The sequence below is a fragment of the Phascolarctos cinereus genome, unplaced genomic scaffold, assembly GCF_003287225.1.
Source record: "Phascolarctos cinereus isolate Bilbo 61053 unplaced genomic scaffold, phaCin_HiC Scaffold_1;HRSCAF=81, whole genome shotgun sequence".
Taxonomy (NCBI): domain Eukaryota; kingdom Metazoa; phylum Chordata; class Mammalia; order Diprotodontia; family Phascolarctidae; genus Phascolarctos; species Phascolarctos cinereus.
The window spans coordinates 151,927,310-151,948,136 of record NW_027555514.1 but is presented as its reverse complement, the minus strand read 5'-3'; the positions used below and the strand labels follow the sequence as shown (position 1 = coordinate 151,948,136).

The window sequence follows — 20,827 nt, the reverse complement described above, 5'->3', positions numbered from 1 at the left end:
ATCAGTTCTTTCTCTGGATGCAGATAGCTTCTTCTTTCATATGTCCTTCGTACTTTGTCCTTTATACTTTGGGTATTTATAATAGTCAAAATGACTTACTTACTCAAAGTCGTTCTTAAAATAATATTGCTGTTATTGTATACAACACTCTCTTGCTTCTGCTTCTTTCACTCTTTGTTATTTCATGTGAGTCTCTCCATGTCTTTCTAAGATCATCGAGTCATCATTTCTTATAACACAGTAGTAGTCCATCACAATAATTTAACACAACCTGTTCAGCCATCTTGTTCAATCCTTATTCCCATTTTCTCATAAATCTACTACATGGTACAAGATATTGGAAAGTTCCTTTGTTTCTCTTGACATTTCCTTGGTACCAATAATTTAGTAAAATGGCTTGAAACACAGGCTCCTATCCTGATATTACTGAGAATAGAAGCTGCACAGATCCAATCCTATCCCTATTTCTATAGACTCCAAAAAGAAGGAATGATTGGAGACAGAGACACAGGGAAACATGGAAGATGTAATAGTTACACAGACACAAAGATGGGAATAATTGGAGACAGAGATAACATAAGAGAATTGAAAGAAATTAGCAACAGACTTTCTTTAAAAGGAAAATTATTATGAAAGCTGAAAAAAACCTTCATGTTAAATTATATAGATTCATTTATACTACACTCATTTTTAGGATTTAAATAGTACATGATCACTGGGAAGCTGTCTGTAATTGTAACCAATTTCCCTTTGAATTCAGACCTCAAATCCAACTCTTTCCTTCTTAAGAGCACAGAGGTCAGCAGTAATATTGAAACAGTGTGAAAGTTGAAGTGTTTGAAAATCAGTTGCTAGTGTGATTAATGGTATGTTGGCATTGTCCACACTGGCAGCCATTCTAATACATTGGGTAGACTTGTAAAACATTCTGGTACCTTCTACCGTCTACTAACATATGTATCCCATCTGCAGGAAAGCAACACTGAAAACAAATGAAACCCAATTGCAAACATTTGCCCTCTACAATCTCCATTTCTTGTTAAAAAAATATCAAGTGGCACTTTTATGGGGCAGTCAAATCAAAAAGGATGCTTCTTTTTAAAACAGATACCAGAATTAAGCTATTGTGTTAGGTTAGTGCTCAGTATAAATACACCTAAATGAGTCTGGGATGTAGTCCCGGATTTTCGGTCTTATTTATTATAACAGAAGCATCAGCTCTTTTGTAATTATTGTTGAATTACCTATTATCTGTCCTGATCAGAGCATGGAGTGAGCATTTTAATTAACTCTTCTGATAGGCTGATAGGGAATTATGCCATTCATGGATTAACAGCTTTCAAAGAATTCAAATATAGTAAAATTCACTTAATATTAAAGCTATATTAAACACAACTTAATCTCCCTCTGGTAATTGAGAAGATACTTTAGCTTAAAGTGGTTTCAGATCAACATTGTAAACATAAATTATCATCATATTATAGGTGTGTGGTAAATGCCGGGTCATAGAGATTCTCAGTGAAAAAATGCTAGATAAACCTGCTTAGTACGTTTTTATGCCCTCCAACCAAACTCATTTCATGTCGCATTAAATCTTATGGTGGGAGTATTGTTCAAGTTCAAGTACTTTTAAACAGCAACTGCTACATTTATCAGGTCTGAGTTTGTCCCCTTTGAAATATGTCTTAATTTTCTGGAGAAAGGAACATCTTTGGCAGAAATTGCAATTAAAGAACAAAGTACATGGAGTGTATTGTTCTCATTACATAGATGTGAAAGGATCAGCAGTAAGTCACTGAGGACCCTTTCATTTCAAACCTTGTTTTACCTTATTGCCCTTCGTGCACTCTGTAATGTAGCAAAGCCAGGTTAGTAGCTGTTCCCCTTCTGACTCTGCCTTCTGTCCCTGTGCATTGTCACGACACCCCCAGCCAACACACACAGAGACACAGTCCTGCCTAGAATCCCCTCCACAACTCCACCAATCTCATGAGACCTCTCCTTCTTGAGGCCTTCTCAGATCCTCCTGGCTCATAGTGATTTTTTTTCCTTCTATTTTACCCTCATTATTTTGTCTGAAAATTTCCTTTGCCTCTGCCTTATACTGTCTTTTATTATACTTAATTATGTCTCTGCCATAGTATTCTAATCCCGGTTAAGCAAGGACAATGCAATTTTTCATCTTTGTGGCCCCAGAGATGACTGTCGTGCCTCAAGCATAATCCAGGCTTAATGTACTTTATATTTGTTGAATGACTTTGGACTAGCTGTGTGACCTGAGACAAGTAACTGAACTTTTCTGAGCCTCAGCATTTCTATGTGTGAAATAAGGAAATTAGACCACATGGCCTCTGAAGTTCCTTCCACTGATGAAATTCAGTGACGACATCAAAATTTATGTTAATTTTCTGTTGTTTTAAAAGAAAATAATTTCTGTGACCCTGAGCAAGTCACTTAATCCTGACTGCCTCACCAAAGAGCAAAAACCAAAACAAAAAACAAAAACAACCCCAAAAAAGCCAACTTATTAAATCAACAAGCTTTTATTAAGTGCCTTACCACATACCAGGAGCTTGGGCTATGAAAACAAAATGAGACAGTGCGTTCTCTAACTAAATTTACTTTCTACTTTATTTACAGATGAGTAAAAATGGGGCAGCTAGGTGGCACAGTAGATGGAGCACCGGCCCTGAGGACTTGAGTTCATATCCAGCCTCAGACACATAATACTCATTAGCTGTGTGACTCTGGGCAAGTCACTTAATCCCATTGCCTAGCCTAAAAAACAAACAAACAAAAAACAGATGAGTAAAAATGTATTCAAAGTAAACACAAAATAATTTCAAAGACTCACTAATAATTGGGGAATCAAGAGAGGGCCTTGAATCAGTAAATCAATAAACATTTATTATGGGCCCAGGTGCCAGACACTATGCCAGGTATTAGGGACACACAAATGAGAAGGAGCGCAGAATGTAGAAGCAGGTGGCACTTGAGCCAAATCTTAGCAGGAGCTGGAGTTCTCAAGAGATGGAGGTGAGGAGAGAGACCATTCCAGGCACAGGAAAAAAAAAGTTTGTAACAGTGGCATGGCATGCTGCAATGTCAAAATAGACCTGGTAAGCTGGAGTATAGCGTCCATGAGAGCAAGAAATGGGTAACCAGTCTGGAAATAAAGGCTGCAGCCATATATAAAAGGCTTTAAATGCTTTACAGATTAATATTAAATTAATAAAGAGGCAATAGAGAGTCATTGAAGATTGTTGAGCAGGGGAGTGACATCACACCTGTGCTTTAGGAATATCAATCTGATATTGGAGGCTGAGTTGCACAGGGGGGAATCTGAATGCAGGGCAGCCCAGCAGAGCACTTTTCTAGGAGGGGGAAAGGTGATGAGGGCCCAAGATGGCTGTGGTATGAATGGAGGGAAGGGGGCCTTTTTTAAAAAACCTAATCAATCAAGGCACAGAAGGATTTTCCTCTCCCACTGTTTGATTATATTTCTGATGTCTGTTTTATAAATCTGCACATACCCTTTTTAATGCCAGGGTATTGTTTAATGTCAGTAGAAGAGAATAATTTTTCAAGTGCCTGGCATTCAATTATTTGATATAGATGGATATGCATATACACATGTGTATGTATGTATAATTATGTATATACACATGTATATATATTTATACACAAATCTTGTGTGCATGTGTATATACACATGTACATTTGTGTGTGCACACACACATCCATCTTGTTCCTCAAACTAGATCCTTAAACTAGAGATAAACATCTCACTTTAATATGGTGATATACAGTTTAAAATGTGCTTTACTTATAACTCTTCTGATCAATATCTTCACTTTACATATGAAGAAACTAAAAGCCCTGAAGTTTCAGTGCTTTGCTCAAGATCACACAACTAACAGGTAGCAGCACCTCCATTTGAACCAAGGTCTCCATTCTAAGTCCTGTGTATTTTCCCTAGCATCACACCATAATACTGCTCAATTAGGAAACTATAGATGAGCATTTAAAATGGAAGAGTGGTGTTAGCTGTAGCAGCAGTGGGGCTTCTGTAGCTTTGTTATCACTTAACTGGTATAGGTTTAATTATATCAAGACATCATCTCAGTGCCTGAGTTGTGTACATACTATTCAAGTGAATTGTCATGAAATAGCAATATTCAATATAATTCAATAAATATTTATTAAGGCAAAGCTTTGTCCCTAGCACTGTGCTAGGTTCTGTGGATACAAAAAAGAAAAGAAAAGAGAGAGAGAGAGAGAGAGAGAGAGAGAGAGAGAGAGAGAGAGAGAGAGAGAGAGAGAGAGAGAGAGAGCGATCAGCCCTGTCATCCAGGATTCTACCGAGAGTTTACAACAAATACTCAGATAAGCAAATACAGACTAATTTTCAGAGGGAGTGAGTGCTAACAATTAAGGAAATGATGAGAGGCCTTACATGGGATTTAGCAACAGAGCTGAGTCTTGAAGAAAACTATGGATTCTAAAAAGTGGAGGTAAGGAGGGGAGCACATTCCAGTCATGGTGAACCACTTGTGCAGAGATATGAAGATGGGAGTTGGAATGATAGGAATGATGAACAATTAAAAATAGGCCAGGTTCATGGAAACAGAGAATGAATAAAGAGAAATAACTTGAAAAAAGACTAGGAAATTTAAAATTTCTCCTGGAGGCAGTAGGATTCTACACACTATGGTAATACAGTGATCAGATCTGTGTTTTAGGAATATTCATTTGGTAATGATATGGAGCAGAGATGTCAAACTCACTGCCTGTGGACTGCATCAAGCCCATAACACTCCCAGGTGTGTCCCAAAACAGATTAAAATATAACTGGGAAATATTTAACACAATACATAAAGATATAATAAAACATAGATAATATTACGATATTAGTAATTAGTAATATTACAATTATCATTCAATATGTAGGCCCTGGGGATCCTTATGTATGAATTAGTGGCCCTTATTTCTATTTGAGTTAGAAAGACTGAAAGCTGGTAGGACATTTAGGACTATTTCAATAGTCCATGCAAGAAGTGATAAGTACAGTATACCTGTGAGTAAAGATAGGAGAAATGTTGTGAAGGTAGATTCAACCAGACTTGTCAACTGATTGAATATGGGGGAAGAGGAAGATGGAAGCGTCAAGGGTAACCCTGGTGTCACAAACCAGGAAGACTGAAATACTGGAAGTGTAGTAGGCTTGTTTGAGAGAGGGATGAACTTCAGAAGAAATATAATGACTTTTGCTTTACAAATGTTGACTATAATATGCCTAAAGGATGCTCAGGTAAAATATTCAACACACAGTTTTTAATGTTACAGGAATTCAAGAGTGAGAAGAGCTGTTAATATAAATTTGAGAGTAAACTGCACAGAGATGATAATTATGGGACCTGATGAAATCACTAAGGAGAATGGAAAAGAGAAGACAGTCTTGGCCACACTTAGAGAATGAAAAGATGTCGAGAGACAGGGCAGGACAGAAGACAGACAAGTGGGGGGGGGGAGTGAGAGAGAGAGAGAATTATAGAAGAAAAGTATGGATGGGTTACAGTGCCAAAAGCCGTAGAGAATTAGAAATGTGAATTGAGAAAAGACCATTGTATAAAGCAGTTAAGATGTCCTGGGTAATCCTGGAGAGAACAATTTCAATTAAGTGGTGGTGTTAGAAGCCAGGCTGAAATACATGTAAGAGATAAGAAAATGGAAGCAAGGTTAAATAAGTGAGCTTTTGTTGTTTGTTTGTTTGTTAGGATGGCGGAGATAGACATGTTTCTAGGCAAAAAAAAAAAAGATGAATCCAGTGAACTAAGAGAGATTGATTGAAAATGGAACAGAGGGAACACACAATCAAATGGGTAAACTCCTTAGAAGGAAACAAGATTAAGAGAAAAAGAGATTGTATTTAGACTTGGCAAGGAGTATGGAGGAAAAGAGAGAATGTGGAATGATGAAATGATGTTTTTAGCCTAGCTCATTTTGATACTCTGGACCTGGCCTTCAAGTATATAACTTTTGGAATCCCAAAACATGAACCTAGAGAGATAGAGGGGAGATCTAGTACCGAAATCATCAAGTGTGTCATCTGATAATGGCTTTCCTGAATTGAGGACTACAAGGGATTCCCCCCCCCCCCGTAGTTACGCCTGTATCAAGTAACAACACAAATAATACTTACGGTTTTTTGTTTATTTGGTTTTTTGTAATATTATTTGCCAAGGAAGATCCAGACAGAAACCTATCAGTAACAAGTTTTCAAGCCCGATAGATCATGGACCTTTACATTCTGCTTTCTTTTTGTCTTTAATCCAGCAGTACTGACCACCAATTGTATTTCATTATCAATAGCTCTTCAAAGATTCTCAGGACAATAATTAATCAAAATTGAAAAAGTTCCTTCTGGTTTCTTATGATACTTATAGATGGTTTCCTTGTGATGAATAATGACAAAGTCTTGTAGGAATTATAGAGGGGAGGGGAGGATAACTTTTTTCTCTAATAATTCTGTATAGGGGCTTGTATTCAAAGATTTCCAAAACAGTTCAGTTTCTCAATAGATTAACAGTAGGGCTACTGGTAAATATTTTTTTCCTAAATGAAGAAATCAGAAAGTACAAGCTCACATTACTCTGGAACATAAAAGTTTACAAAATGTTTTCCTCAAAACATATGCAATAGATATAGTGAAACACATCCCCGTTTCACAGAGAGGAAACTTAAGGGTGGAGAAGTAAAGTAATTTATCCCCAAAACATCTAGTTTATAATTAACAGAAGCACGATTTGACTTTGACTCAACCATTCTTTACATAATGCCATACTACTTCCAAGCTTATTTCTTGGTTTTTTTGTTTCTTTGTTTGTTTTTTGTGTTTTTGTCTCTGTGTGTGTGTGTTTTGGTTAGGCAGTGGGGTTAAGTGACTTACCCAGGGTCACACAGCTAGTACGTGTTATGTGTCGGAGTGTGGATTTGAACTCGGGTCCACCTGAAACCGGGGCTGGTGCACTATCCACTGCACCACCTAGCTGCCCCCAAGCTTATTTATTCTTGAATTCATTCTTAGAGTCCTTTCATTTAGTTTTCATGTCCCTCCCAGTTAAAAAAAATTGTTCAAATAACCCATTTCAACTGTCTTAATAGTTATTAAAGTTAAGATAATGTCACTCTTTACAGAGCACATAGTTGAGATTAATTAAATAATACCAGTATACTCTGAGTTATTTAATAAAAGCTAAGATATTGGAGAAAGTTAAGCCATTAATATAAAATAATGCATTATGAACCAAAGGGGGGCATCTAGTTCCTTTCTACCTCCCTAGAAAATAGTAAATGCTTTCTTTAAAATCATTAGTAAATTATTTACTTTAAAACTGAAACAATGAATAATAAAAATAATTAAGGAAGGACACCTCAGCTAGTGTATTTGTTTATTTTTATACCCTTTTCACATTTGATTGTTTTCTATAATCTATGGTATAGTGGTAAAATATAAGTGTCTTTGCAAGTTAACTGATTAAAAACCAGTCATGAAAATTCTTGTGATATGAGCCAAGATTCTGACACGCACAACTGCAAAGTTGCTGCTGTTGACTAACTTATTTAGAACTTTCAGAACACTAAATTTTCATTTAAGTGTCATTGTCTTAAAAATTCTGAAGTGTTTGGTAAATATTCACTTGCTCTATTCAATTTAATTCAAAAATGTATTAAGCATCTACTGTGAGGTAATAATGATGATGATGATAATAATAATAATAATAATAATAATAATAATAATAATAAAAACATTATAGTGCTTTAAAGTTTGCAAAATGAGACCATAGAGGAAACAAAAAGATCTCTGCCTTCACGGAGATTACATTTTGGTGAGGTGGAATAAAACAGATTCAGTGCTGTTGTTGTTCAGTCATGTCCAACTCTTCATGACCCCATGGACCACATACTGTCCATGGGGTTTTCTGGGCAAAGATAATGGAATAGCTTGTTGTTTCCTTCTTCAGTGGATTTAGGCAAATAGAGGCTAAGTGACTTGCTCAGGTCACACAGCTAGTAAGTGAGGCCAAATCTGAACTCAAGTTTTCCTGACTCCAGGCCCACCTACTTACCTCCTAAGACATATTCACAGATGACTAAATATATACCTGATATATATAATCATGATTTCATCACAAAAGAAACTCTTTAAATTCATACCCCCCTTAAAACAATTGTGTATTTTTAATTTTTTTTTTTAAATCACCATTTCAAAACCATAGTAAAATTTGGGGAAAATTCCTTCTTGAAAGCATGCCATTATTTTATGAATTCATTTTTGCTTCTTGTTGCTTTCTCCTTGGCATCATAGGGCTATTGAATATTTCATATATGTTGCCAGCCACATCACATTAGAAATAATTTAGAGCATTCCAAAGCAGGGCAACTGGCATTCATCAGTATAAATGGATAAATGAGGCCAGCAGATGTATGACACACTTTAACAAGGGTGAAAAGTTCAAGAAATAAAAGTATTAAAAGGTTTGATTTTTTTTTTTGATGTGAGAACTGCTATTCTTGGATACTAATCTACCTAATTATATAGATAGGTATTGCTTTAAGATTGAGTCGCTGCTGGTCTACTGACACATCTGTGTCAAATTAGAAAATATTTGCCTCCCAATCTTTACCTACATTTCCATTTCTCACAGGCTCACTCATGAACAGGAATTTCTTACAAACGGTGCCAAGCTGAGATGAACACTCTAATCGAGTCCAAACAGGTGAAGGGAGAAGGGAGAAAATTAGTACCAGACATAGCATTGATGAAGATAATTCCCAGGATCAGTGAAAAACTAAAAAGCATTTGACTTGGCTTAGAACAACAACCCAAAGCCCTGTTCAGAATATAAAGGCATGTCATTTTTGTCTGTCTAAAGAGCAATTTGCTCATTTTGAGTAGATTTATAATTAAAACTGGATGTGAACTCCAAAGAGATGTGAAAATTCTTAAACATAAACTTTTAGAATTATCAATAAAACTGCTAAAATAGGAAGAGGAAAAGAGTAAGACAGACAGGGAATGATAGCCACTATTATCATTAAATATTTTCACAGTGAAATAATTAATTGCAAAAGGAGTCATCCTCCAAGAAGAAAGATATTATTTATTTTAAAGGTTACTAGTATTTATATTTTAAAATATATGTAGAAGCAACACTTACAATTCTCCCAAATTAGGATGCCAGATGGGAAAGAAAAAGCAATAACATATGTCCTTTAAAAGTAGCCTTCAGAAAGCCAGTTTTGTGTTTTTGCTTTTTTGTATACCGTGTAAAGGAACATTTAACAATTATTTTTCAAGAGTTGGTGAAGAACATAATACTCGTGGGAAACTATCCACGAAACATCTGTTTTCTCTGCCAATCTTCCAGAACAGTCAAGAGCAAAGCCATGGGGGGAAAAGTGATTTAACCATATCACAATTCTTTCCTACTTAGATTGTTTGTTTTTTGAAAGGCTAAGCCAAGGCATCCAATGTTGAGTTTCTGTATGCATAGTTTTAAGTACTTGGGTTCTTTACAAAAAGATTTGAGTGTTTCAATTACATCCCTATTAGTAGTCATTCTGAGAGCCAAGCAAACCTACCATTAGCTGTACCAAGATATATAATTAGTGTCGTCCTTAACTCCTCACTCTCTCTCACCATCTCCCATCTCCCAAGTCGTGTCCTTTTTAACATCTCTCGTGTAATCACCGTTCTCACCTCTGACATTGCCACCACGCTGGTACAGGCCCTCGGCACCTCTCGTGTTGACTGCTGCAGCAGCCTTCTCATTATTCTCGCTGGTCCTAGCCTATCCCACTCCAGTCCATCTTTTTCTGCCTCCCTAGGAAACAGAATGTGTTTTCTTTTAAACCATTAGTAAAATATTCACTCCAGCTCTCAAAGTAAGCCTGCTCCCTTTCCTCATTCAATAAACTCTAGTGGTTCCCTATTACCTCCGGGTTCAAATATAAAAAAGCTCTTCCAGAATTCCTCTTCTCTTCCTGGCTTCTTTCAAGGCTGAACTGAATTCCTGCCTTCTGCAAGAAGGTTTATGTGGGTATACACATACCCATGTGTGTATGTATGTGTCCATCTATCTATCTGTATGTATGCATACCTCTATTATCTATCTGTCTATCTGTCTGTCTATCTATCTGTCTGTTTGTCTGTCTGTCTGTCTGTCTATCAGGGATGAGGGACAGCCATTAAAAATTTATGGAATCAGATGATGGAGTCTCTTATATAGGAAGCGCAGCAAGAAAGTCAGATTCACAGGATTAAGAACATATGGAGAGAAGTAAGGTATAAGAAAACTGGAAAGGCAGGAAGGGGCCAGGTGTATACACACAAACATATGTGTATGTATGAATACATGCATATACATGCATGGTTTTTACTATACATACATATGTACACATGTACATATGTGTATATAGGTGTTTATATGCTGTCTTCCTCATAAGACTGTGAGTTTCTCGAAGACAGGGACTGTTTTTGCCTTCCTTGTATCCTCTACTCTTGGCAGAGTGCATGGTATGTACAAGGCCATTTAATTAATGCTTGTTAAACAAGTTGACTTGCCCAAAGTCACACAGATATACATAGGCATCAGGGAAATTATTTGTACCAATATTTCTCTGTCCTTTTATTCCTTAAAAACAAACAAAAACATTACTATTTACAGACACACTGCAATGATTATTGAGCCAAACTGATTTTAAAAAAAGCACTTCAGATTCATGAGAGAGATGGGGCATAAACCTTTAAAAAAATTTACCTTAAAACTTTTGTGACTTTAATGTTATACAAAAACCAAATTTACTAAAATTGAAGGATGCCATAAATTTTTCAAATGTGATATTAAACACAAATTGTACAAAATGAATTATACTATACAAAGAAGAGTATAAAAATATACTTTAAATTTGCCTGTGGGAACTTAGTGATGCTTTAATTATTTGAAATTTATTACACATTCAAAATGTCTAAAATTCAATAGTTTTATGATTCCCAAAAAAAGGAAATATTAAAGTAAATACCTATTTCTGATTGATCTTTTTATTATCTTATTTTTCTATTTAATTAAGATTTTTAGTTGAAATTTTAATTTAAGTCATATGTTGAGAAGAGCAACCTTATCCATTTGGTGCATGAAAATGGAGTGAAGTAAAATATATGTTGTGGGACGTTGTGTTGATGGCCTCTTCCCCTCGACCCCAATCAGAAGAGCCCATCTTTTTTAAATGAATCTTCTCAGTGTCACTGACAGTGAAATATTTGGAATTACCCAAGAAGGGCATCTGAAATAAATCACTCTGCTGATTGTTTACTGACCTCTCCAAGCCAGTCACCTCTCAGCTGATGATGCTTGGGGCTTAACATCAATGTTGCATAGTGTTTAGAAATACAGTGTGCCCAAAGCTTATCACTTCTTTGTCAAAGACGGAAATGGGGGTGGGGTGGAAATTTTTCTTATTATCTTAAAATATGGAAGCAATTTGTTATAATTGCTTTAAGTAAAATGACTGATGTGATAATAATTTTTTTCACAAACTGAAGTACCACATCATATGATACCATATTCTTCATTTATTAAAAAGCAAATTTAGCAGCACACTACTCAGTGCTGTCATTATTATATTGTAAGATTATTTTCAAAAATATAGCCAAATGAATTTTATTTCTTATGGTGTATATAGGAAAAGTATAGCATGGTAACTTTTTGGTGTTAAAAAATAAGCTTTTCTAGTCAAAATAAATTTCTTTATATGTTAATTTGCTTTTAAAAATAGCTGGAAATTCACAGCATTCTCAACACTATATACAATGAGCAGATGGTACTGAATTCTAAAGTTGAGTTTACTAGTAGCCCAAGTGAACAATGGGTCTGGGTCATCATATTTGGATTTTAATTTGCTTCCTCCTCTTTTATTTCATCGATTCCTATATTTATTTAAAAAATAAAATCTTTACGTTCACACATTTTGTGCTGATGAAATATATTAGGAACTCAGAGCAACTCCATTAAATAGCAAGGCATTGAATGCATTTTGGACAGCGTTTTCTGTCCCCTCCATAACAGAGTTGAGTAAATTTGAGAAATTAGTGTGATTGAGTTCTTCCCTCCAAATTTAATTCAAGGTTTGTTTTCAGATTATCTTCACATGGAGAGATTTGGCCTAAGAAATAAGGTCACTTGACACACTGTTCCTTGATTGCACACAATTCTCCTTTGTGGCACTGTGTTTTATGTACCATGACTATGTGTTTTAGAAGGAAAATAATATTGTATCACATCTCTTTCTTAAGATTCATATTACTTATGAATTTAAAATTCCCTATAAAGTTGAAGCTAGTAGGAATCAAGGAGCCAATTTATTCATCATCCAGACCCTGTGTACATTTTGCTAAGATACATGTTTAATTCAGCAATGAAAAATTTATAAGGCCAATTCTTTGAGGTCTTTTTTTTTTCAGTCCTACTGTTAGGTGTCACTTAGAAATAGCCTTAACCTTTTATTGCCACTTGAGATAGAATGAGCGAAATTCTCTCTTTTTCTCAGTATACTTTATGTACCAGCCTTTAAGGATGCTGGCAAAAAGATCCCTGCAACTGTGAAAGGGACAGTTTCCTACAGCTGCCAACCATCTATACACAGGACCTCTTTGAGACAAATTTGAATATGCTGAGTAGGACTTCATCTATGCATGACAGTGTTTAAGTAGAGAGTGGACATTAGGAAGAATCGCTGTGTGTATGAGAAAGACAGAGAGAATGAACTAAGTTGAGATAGTACTCGTGTAGTTGAGGAAATGCAAGTACTGTCGACTTTGTTCCAGGCTCTAGTGCTACTCTCACCCCATTATATATAGTAACATTAGTATTACAGAATGGATCAATATTTATTAAGCACTTAACTATTTGTCAGACACTCTGCTAAATGCTAGGAATACAAAAGAAGCAAAAGACAGTCCCTGACCTAAAGGAGCTTATGGTCCAATGGGAACAACATGTAAACACATTCCAGTAATTGGGAAGATAGGAGCGGGGTAGGGTTTAGGGGGAAAGATAATGAGTTCTGTTTTAGACGTACTGAATTTAAGTATCTACTGGATATACAGTTTGAGATGTCTGAAAATGAATGTTAGAGATGCTAGATTGGAGGTCAGCAGAGAAATTGGGATAAGAAATGTAGAGTCAAGAGTTATTAGCATTTTGTTGTTGTTTCAGTTATGTCCTACTCTTTGTGACCCCATTTAGGGTTTTCTTGCCAAATATAAAAACAAAGATTTGCCATTTCCTTCTCCAGCTCATCTTACAGATGAGGAAACTGAGGCAAACAGGGTTAAGTCGCTTGATCAAGATCACATAGGTAATTAAGTGTCTGAGGCCAGATCTGAACTCAGGAAGATGTTTTGTGAGTTCCAAGTCTAGTGCTCTACCCACGGTGCCACCTTGCTGCACAATCATCAACATAGAGATGGTAATTAAATCCATGGGAGCTGATGAGCTTGTTCTTTACAGCCCTCAGCAGAAGAGGAGAATCTAGTCTTGAAAGCTTCTGAAACACCTTACAGTTTTCAGACCCTCCAACATCAATTAAATGCATAGAAAGAGCCCAAAAAAATTTAGGCTGCTTTCATTTATATCAGAACTCCAACACAATAGATCATAAGTATTCAAAAGATCTGAATTATAGCACATTTGCAAATTGTGGAAATTTTTGAAAATTTTTCTTCTAAAATGGCCAATGCAAAACTGTTGTTATAGGATCAATGCCAATGTTACCAAATAAGCACAGTAAAATGATGATGACCCATCTCTGACTTCATGTCTTCCAGTATGTTTTTGATATCTGATATTTTTATTTCAGTTTTACTGCCTTCATTCCTTTGTAGTCACATTTCCATTTGTTCTTTGGAGATTTGCCTATTACAAAATTAAACTTGAACTTTGCATAGCCGATAATTGCAGAGGTGACAATTTCCAGTAACTGGTTTCTGCTGGGAAATGAGAAACTCCTATGGCCTTAATTTTTTTCCAGGTTGACCCTGTGGTTTGGGAAAATATTTCATTGCATGCAGGAACTTAATGCTAAGAGAATCAGAGGAAAAAAGTAGAGTATTAGAAGATAAAGGCAGGGATGGGCATAGTACATTGAGAAGGCAGTCTGTTTTATTTTTAATAAAAACCTACCTCCAGATAAAATAGTTCAATCTGGAAATACTAAGGTAACCCTAATTCATGGTTTTATAATCAGTTAATCAATGTTACTTAAAGCCCCAAAGAATGGGTAGTGATATATAGGGCATTTTCTGAGGATTATAAAATCACAATTGTGAAAACTCAAAGGCCAAATTTTGAATGAAATTGAGTTTTTGTAATCATTTTTGAAGCTCAATCATTATATCTATATATGCATGTATATACACATATACCTATATATAATACTTACATATACATTTCTATCTGAAAATATTATCATCTAGTTTATGTTTAATAAAATTTTATCCTCACATCTATTTGTGGTTCTCCCCTCCAAAAAATATTTATTACCTAAAGTAAATGTATCCTAAAATAACTGTTTTATGTTTAGTTTTTAAAGGCTTTGTTTCATACTCAGAGTCATCTAGCAAATAGCTAAAAATATGCATAAGTGTAGATATGTGTATGTATACATACATATTGCTGATACTGTATTAAATGAATACAACTAATATATTGAAAGACGTAAGATTTTGTAAAGACATATAAAAATATGGAACACTTGATATCCACAAGATATATCATTTATGCTTTTTCCCCAAAAAATTTTGTGTAAAGAAAAAACTGCAATGTACTAGTAAATTATTTCAGGAAAATAATCCTAGCAAAGCATTCTTTTATTAATTAAATTTTGACAAATACAACCTTCAGCTAGTTTATTAACTGTTCCACAGGGTGGCAGTAATACAATATCGAACGTCTGAATTAAAACCCCATAGCTACAATGGAATAAAGAAGGAATGCACAGAGAAGCTCTGTTGTACCAATTAACAGCAATCTCCACCTACATACAACAGATTATATCACAGATGGGTTTTTTAATTTTTAATGAGCATTTAAATATTTAACTATACTTCTTAGTATAGTTAGACTAGTTAATTTCTATCTTTGTAAAAATTAACAAATGTGTGGTGGTGGTACAGGGTATTTTAAAGGTCTCAGCTTAAATATGAACAGAAAGTACTTTTAAATAGAACCTTTGTTAAATATTTAAATTTCTGAAAAGGAATATGTAGCTAATTGTTGGAGTGGGAGAGGGAAGATAAGCACTTAATTTCTGTCTATAATTATTGAGTGTATTTAAACAAGTCATCTAACCATTATGGATGTGTTATCATGGGGATTGTATTGATTTCTACTCCCTTCTAGTTATAAAACCAATGATAGATATCTTGGATTATAGCTTGGATCAGAGCTAAGAACAAGCAGTCAAGACACCTAGTCTAACCACCTTATTTAAAAGCTAAGGATAATGACTCTCATGGAGACCATCCCACTTGTCTAATATCACATAAGTACTAAGGTCGGGGTAGGATTTGAACCCAGCACAATTTTCTTTCCACTCTGCCACACTGCCTGCATCAAATGACTTTGTAAAGATCTCAACTATAGCATGCCCATTGTTTTTTATTAATAAAGCAATCCTGAGAGGTGTAATTCTTTCCAAAGAAGTGCGTTTGTAGTTTTTAATTATGTGTAGCTATTCATTAAACTTTTACCCAGAGAAATATTTTTTAGGGAAAAGAAGCACTTTTAGAAAACATCTACATAATGACAAATGAAAATTGGAAGATGAGGTGGAGAATACTTCTTAATACGGTAACTGTAATTACTCAAGCAAAATCAATTTTGATGGAAAGTCAGAGGGCCACGTGTAAATGGTGAATACAATAACAGATAAAAAACATTGGACAAAGTTCTGTTCCCTTTGGGATGTTTGAAAAACAAGTTAAAACAACGAGAATTAAATATGACAGGGTGTACACTTGTATGGCTAGCCAAGTTCCTGCCCTTCCTTATCTGTAATATCCTCTGCTAGCTTCATGTAGACAAACACATGGGAAAGAAGTGATGCATTTGAGGTAAAACATATGCATATAAACCAGGCTGGCTATTTTGACTGTGTTTTTTTGTTCTGTTTTTGAATGGCCTTGACTGTATAGACTATTTAACTGATAACATCATTCAGACATTCAAGTAAGATTGGCTGTAGACCATGTTTCTTTAGTGTTGAAAATGCATGTTTTTCATAGATCCAAATAGAATGGTCCCACTCAACTTCCTTTTGTCTTTGCTTTTCATGCAAAGGTTTAGAATTCCCATTCCATCTTTTCTGAGAAAGAAACGTACTTACAAGTATAACATACTTAAAATGCTCCATCTGGAGTAATATGCTTTATTTATTATAAACCCAATGAAGTTAGATATTTCTTATAAGTAGAAATTTCTTTTATTGAAATAGATTTTTAAGAAATAGTGATGTATATTGTCACCATTTTACTTTAAGCATATTTGGAGAATGGTCTAACAAACAGCATGTAAGGAAATTCATTAACTAATAAAATTATATTTCTCAAATGTTTATAATAATAGCAAGAAAAAATATAGAGCATCCATAATTAAGGCAACAGAAAGCATAAATATGTGCAAAATCTTCACTTGTGAAAAAGAGTGCCAAGTAATTCCTAAAATATATGACATTTCTTCTTTGCCTCATATTCATGGTAATTTTGTTAGAGATATTAAATTTAAATTGAATTTTCAGTTAAGAGTGGCAGAATTGTTTAAGAATAAGTTGTCTTTATTGCTTTAATCTAAATTCCATAAGAAGTAACCCTATCCTAGAAAAGTGCTCTCAGCCAGAGAAGGGGGATTAATCCTTGAATGACAGAAAGGAAAACCAATACTGTTTCAAGGATGAGAGAAAGAGTATGCTAACCAGAATCTGGGGAGACAGTGAGATTTAAAAGAAAAAAGTTATAAGGAGTTGTTTCTCTGTCAGGCTGAAAAATTAACAAAATTATCGTGTTGGTAATTTATACTCTGATCTTGAATATTCCTCGCCAAGTGGCTTCTTACTAAGCTGCCCATGCCAAACCTGGAAATTCAGTCCCAATAAGGCAGAGGTATTTTGATAAATGCCTAACAACTGGTTCTCTCAGGGGAAAAAAAAAAGACACATAATACAATTTTCAGTTTAATCTTTATTGTTAACATTTTTTCTATCACTTTCTTAAGTCTAGAAATCAGTAAGACATAAGTCAAGTGCGAATTTCTAGTGTCTACTGATTTGTGATGTATAAATGCTTACAATGACAATTTAGTAATTAGCTCTGGTGAGCTCCAGCATACTGGTAGGACACATAATAATGTATGAATTTTTTTTTTCCTTGTCCATGGAGTCAACTAAATTCACTTCCATACCAATCAGTGCTGGACACTGGAATTACAAAGCTAAAAATGAATTGGTCCCTGTGATCAGTGAGCTTACATTCTATTGAAAGGAATAACATTCAGAGATAACTAAATACAAGATACACACAAAACTTATATACAAAGTGATGCCAAAGAGCTCCTAAGGTAAAGCACTGAAAATAATTCAAGAATCAGCAAAAGATGTTTATAAGAGGGAACATTTGAGGTGTGATTTAAAGGCATTTAAAGACAACATTCCTGGCATAGGGGACAGCCTGTGCACATGTACAGGAAGGAGCAAAAGGTCAGTTTTACTAGACTATCTGGTGTGTAAATTGGAGCAATGCAGAATCAGCCTGGAAAGATAGACTCTGGCTAACTGTTCAGAGATTTAAATGCCAAAGAGTTTGTATTTTATCCTAGAGGCAATGGGAGCCAGTGGGGTTTTTTGAGCAGAAGAGTAACATAATTAGGTCTTAGGTTTAGGAATAATAATTTGATAGATGTGTTGAAGTTGAATTTGGAGATGGCCTGGGAGATAGACTGGGTACTGAAGACCAATTAGGAGAGTTTTGTAATACAAATCCAGGTAAAAGGTAATGAGGACCTGAAGTATTGTAGTTAGTGGAAGAGTTAACAGGAGATGTTAATTTGGCAAAATCAGCAAGCATTAGTGAATAATTTGATATTGGTAGTTAATGAGAACGAAGACTTGAAGATGATCCCTAGCCTGAAAACTTCTGTGACTAAGAAGATGGTTCTATCTCTGAGAAACAGAACAATTGGAAGAAAAGGAGAATTTGGGGCAACTCAAAGGTATTGGAAAGTATATGTCACAGGTTAATTACAAGGCCAAGATTTGAAAGGGAGAGAAGCAGACTAGAGCAGGAGTGATGGTCTGGGAAATTAAGGACAGTGAAATGACTAGAAGTTTCTGTAATAATAAAGAATAGACTTAGTAAGGCTGAGGTGTGGTGAGAGATGGAAGGATAGGAGGTAATGATCAGAAGAATTCAGAATAATGGGCAGTAGAATTGTAACACTTGTGAGTTACCAAGGCTTTGATCATTCTTCGATGTGATTGAAGTCCATGAGAACTGGGGAGGAGATACTGAGAAACAAGAATGTTTGAGGGGAAATCAGCATGTAAATTGAAGTCCCCAAGTATAAGGGCTGGGTTGTGAGGGTAGGAAGAAAGATGGTGAGCCAACCACTGAACTCAATCACTATGGCTCCAAATGAAATCATCACCCAAGTAAAATAGCAATAGCCACAGTTTCTAAAGCGAACTATTCATTGGTTTATATTGTCATCTACAAAGTGGTATGCTGGAGCTCACCTCTACTGGCTCTCAGGAGCCAATTGTTAAATTTTTAGTATGAGCATTTACACCTTGGAAATTAGGAAATGCTATGAATGAGGGCTTGATTTATTGCTCATTGTCTAGACTTATGAAACTGATGGAGAAAATGTTGATAATGCAGATTAAACTTCAAATGGTATGTCCTGTGTAAAAAAATTTTTTAAATTTTTTTTCCCCAGAGAGTTGGGTGTTAAATACTTGCAAGCATACCCCCTGGGTCTACATAACTGCTATCCACTGAATGAATAAGACTCAGATGTGAAAACTTCTACATTTTGTATCCTGGGAACCACAGCTAAAGAGATAGGCACTCAACATGTTTCAAACAAAAGTCTTGGAAAATATCATTTGCTCTTAATGTCATAATCTAGAATTAGGAGTTACGGAAAGTATAATTCTTTTAAAGTATTTTCTCTTGCATGAAAAGTGATTTGGAGCATTCTAATTCATTTACCTTTTTGAATTGGAAAAAAAAATCAAGTCACACATCATTCCTCCCAGGGTTGTTGTGAGGAGCAAATGATATGATATTTGTAAAAGATTCAGCACAGAGCATGCAACTATATAAATGATTATTCCCTTTCACAATAGGAATTTCAGTTTCACAAATCGTTTGGTTTTGTGGTCTGAATATATGCATGTATATATTAAAATAGATAATTTGTATTTTAAACATTATATATACCAAGTATCATATTTTACTGTATTATACAGTATAATGTTATAATATAATATATTTTATCATATATACAATATTATATTCATATTATGACAAGTATATTAATATTATGCCTTAGCATAATAAAGACCAGGTGCTTCAACTGATGCAAAAAAATTATTATAATTTTACGCTGAAATAAAAATGTTCATCCTACCTTAATTTTCTTTACCTTGTGGCTAAAACAAAGTTAGGTCTTTTGAAGTACTCATACATTTCATTCCTTCTAGTATTTTACTTTAAAAAAGAAATAATACTTTTATGAACAGTATTTTTAAAGCTATGTCTTTTAAAAGACATTAATATATATAACACTTTAAAAATAAAACTTTATTTGCAATGTTAAAAAGACAAATTACTTTAATAATATATTCCAATTTTAATATATTAAGTCATAAAATTATAATTTCAAAGTTATCTTTATTGAAATACTGAAAGTGTCTGACAGTATTAAGTTATTAACAGATATGCGAAGTACCATGCACATGTTTCAACATGTATATTAAAATTATAATTCATATTAACATTTTGTGTAAAAATGCTTGGGGCCTAAATTCTTTATTTGCCTCAAAATTTAACTCAATAACTGACTCATTACTCATTTCTTACATATCACTAAACGTAACATTCTAATGGGTCACACTAACATATTTGCATGGAAACTGGAAGAAGAAAAAAGTATCTATAGTCATAAAGTGTCTAAGTCATCCTACAAAACTTCAAGGATCTACACTTTCCTCAGTGTTGCCTTACAATTCTCCATTTGTCTTTGTTTCCACAATCACTTTGTACCTTAGTAGATTATTTGTGGGTTGCCACCCTTCCTCCTAACTTCTCAAAATGAGTCTCTCCTAATTCGGCTAGTCTGGTTGGGTGTTGTCTTTTATGCTCAAGGAGGACCAAAATGACATCACTATGTTGGGGTCAAAAAATGGCTAGGGTACTCTATAGATGAGAGACACGGCCATAGAGCTATGCCAGAAGTCTTTCCAATAAAAAGCATGTGCTTAGTTGGCATAATTTTCAAGGGCCTAGAATATACTTCAGAACACAATGAAACACAAAAGTAACACCTTAGTGGAGGTGTCTATGGCATATTTGTCAAAATTACCAGTAAGTCAAGTCAACAGGCATTTATTAAATGCCTGCTATCAGCACTGTGCTAAGCATTGGGGATACAAAGAAGGGGGTGGGGAGAATTCCTGATCCGAAGGATCTTACAGTCTAATGAGGAGACAA

The 20,827-nt window shown here is 34.9% G+C and overlaps 1 protein-coding gene across 7 annotated transcripts in view; it reads left to right on the top strand.

The window, feature by feature from the left end:
• Positions 1 to 20,827, top strand: part of CACNA2D1 (calcium voltage-gated channel auxiliary subunit alpha2delta 1) — a 665,577-nt gene that overhangs the window by 553,521 nt on the left and 91,229 nt on the right. The window lies entirely within an intron of this gene.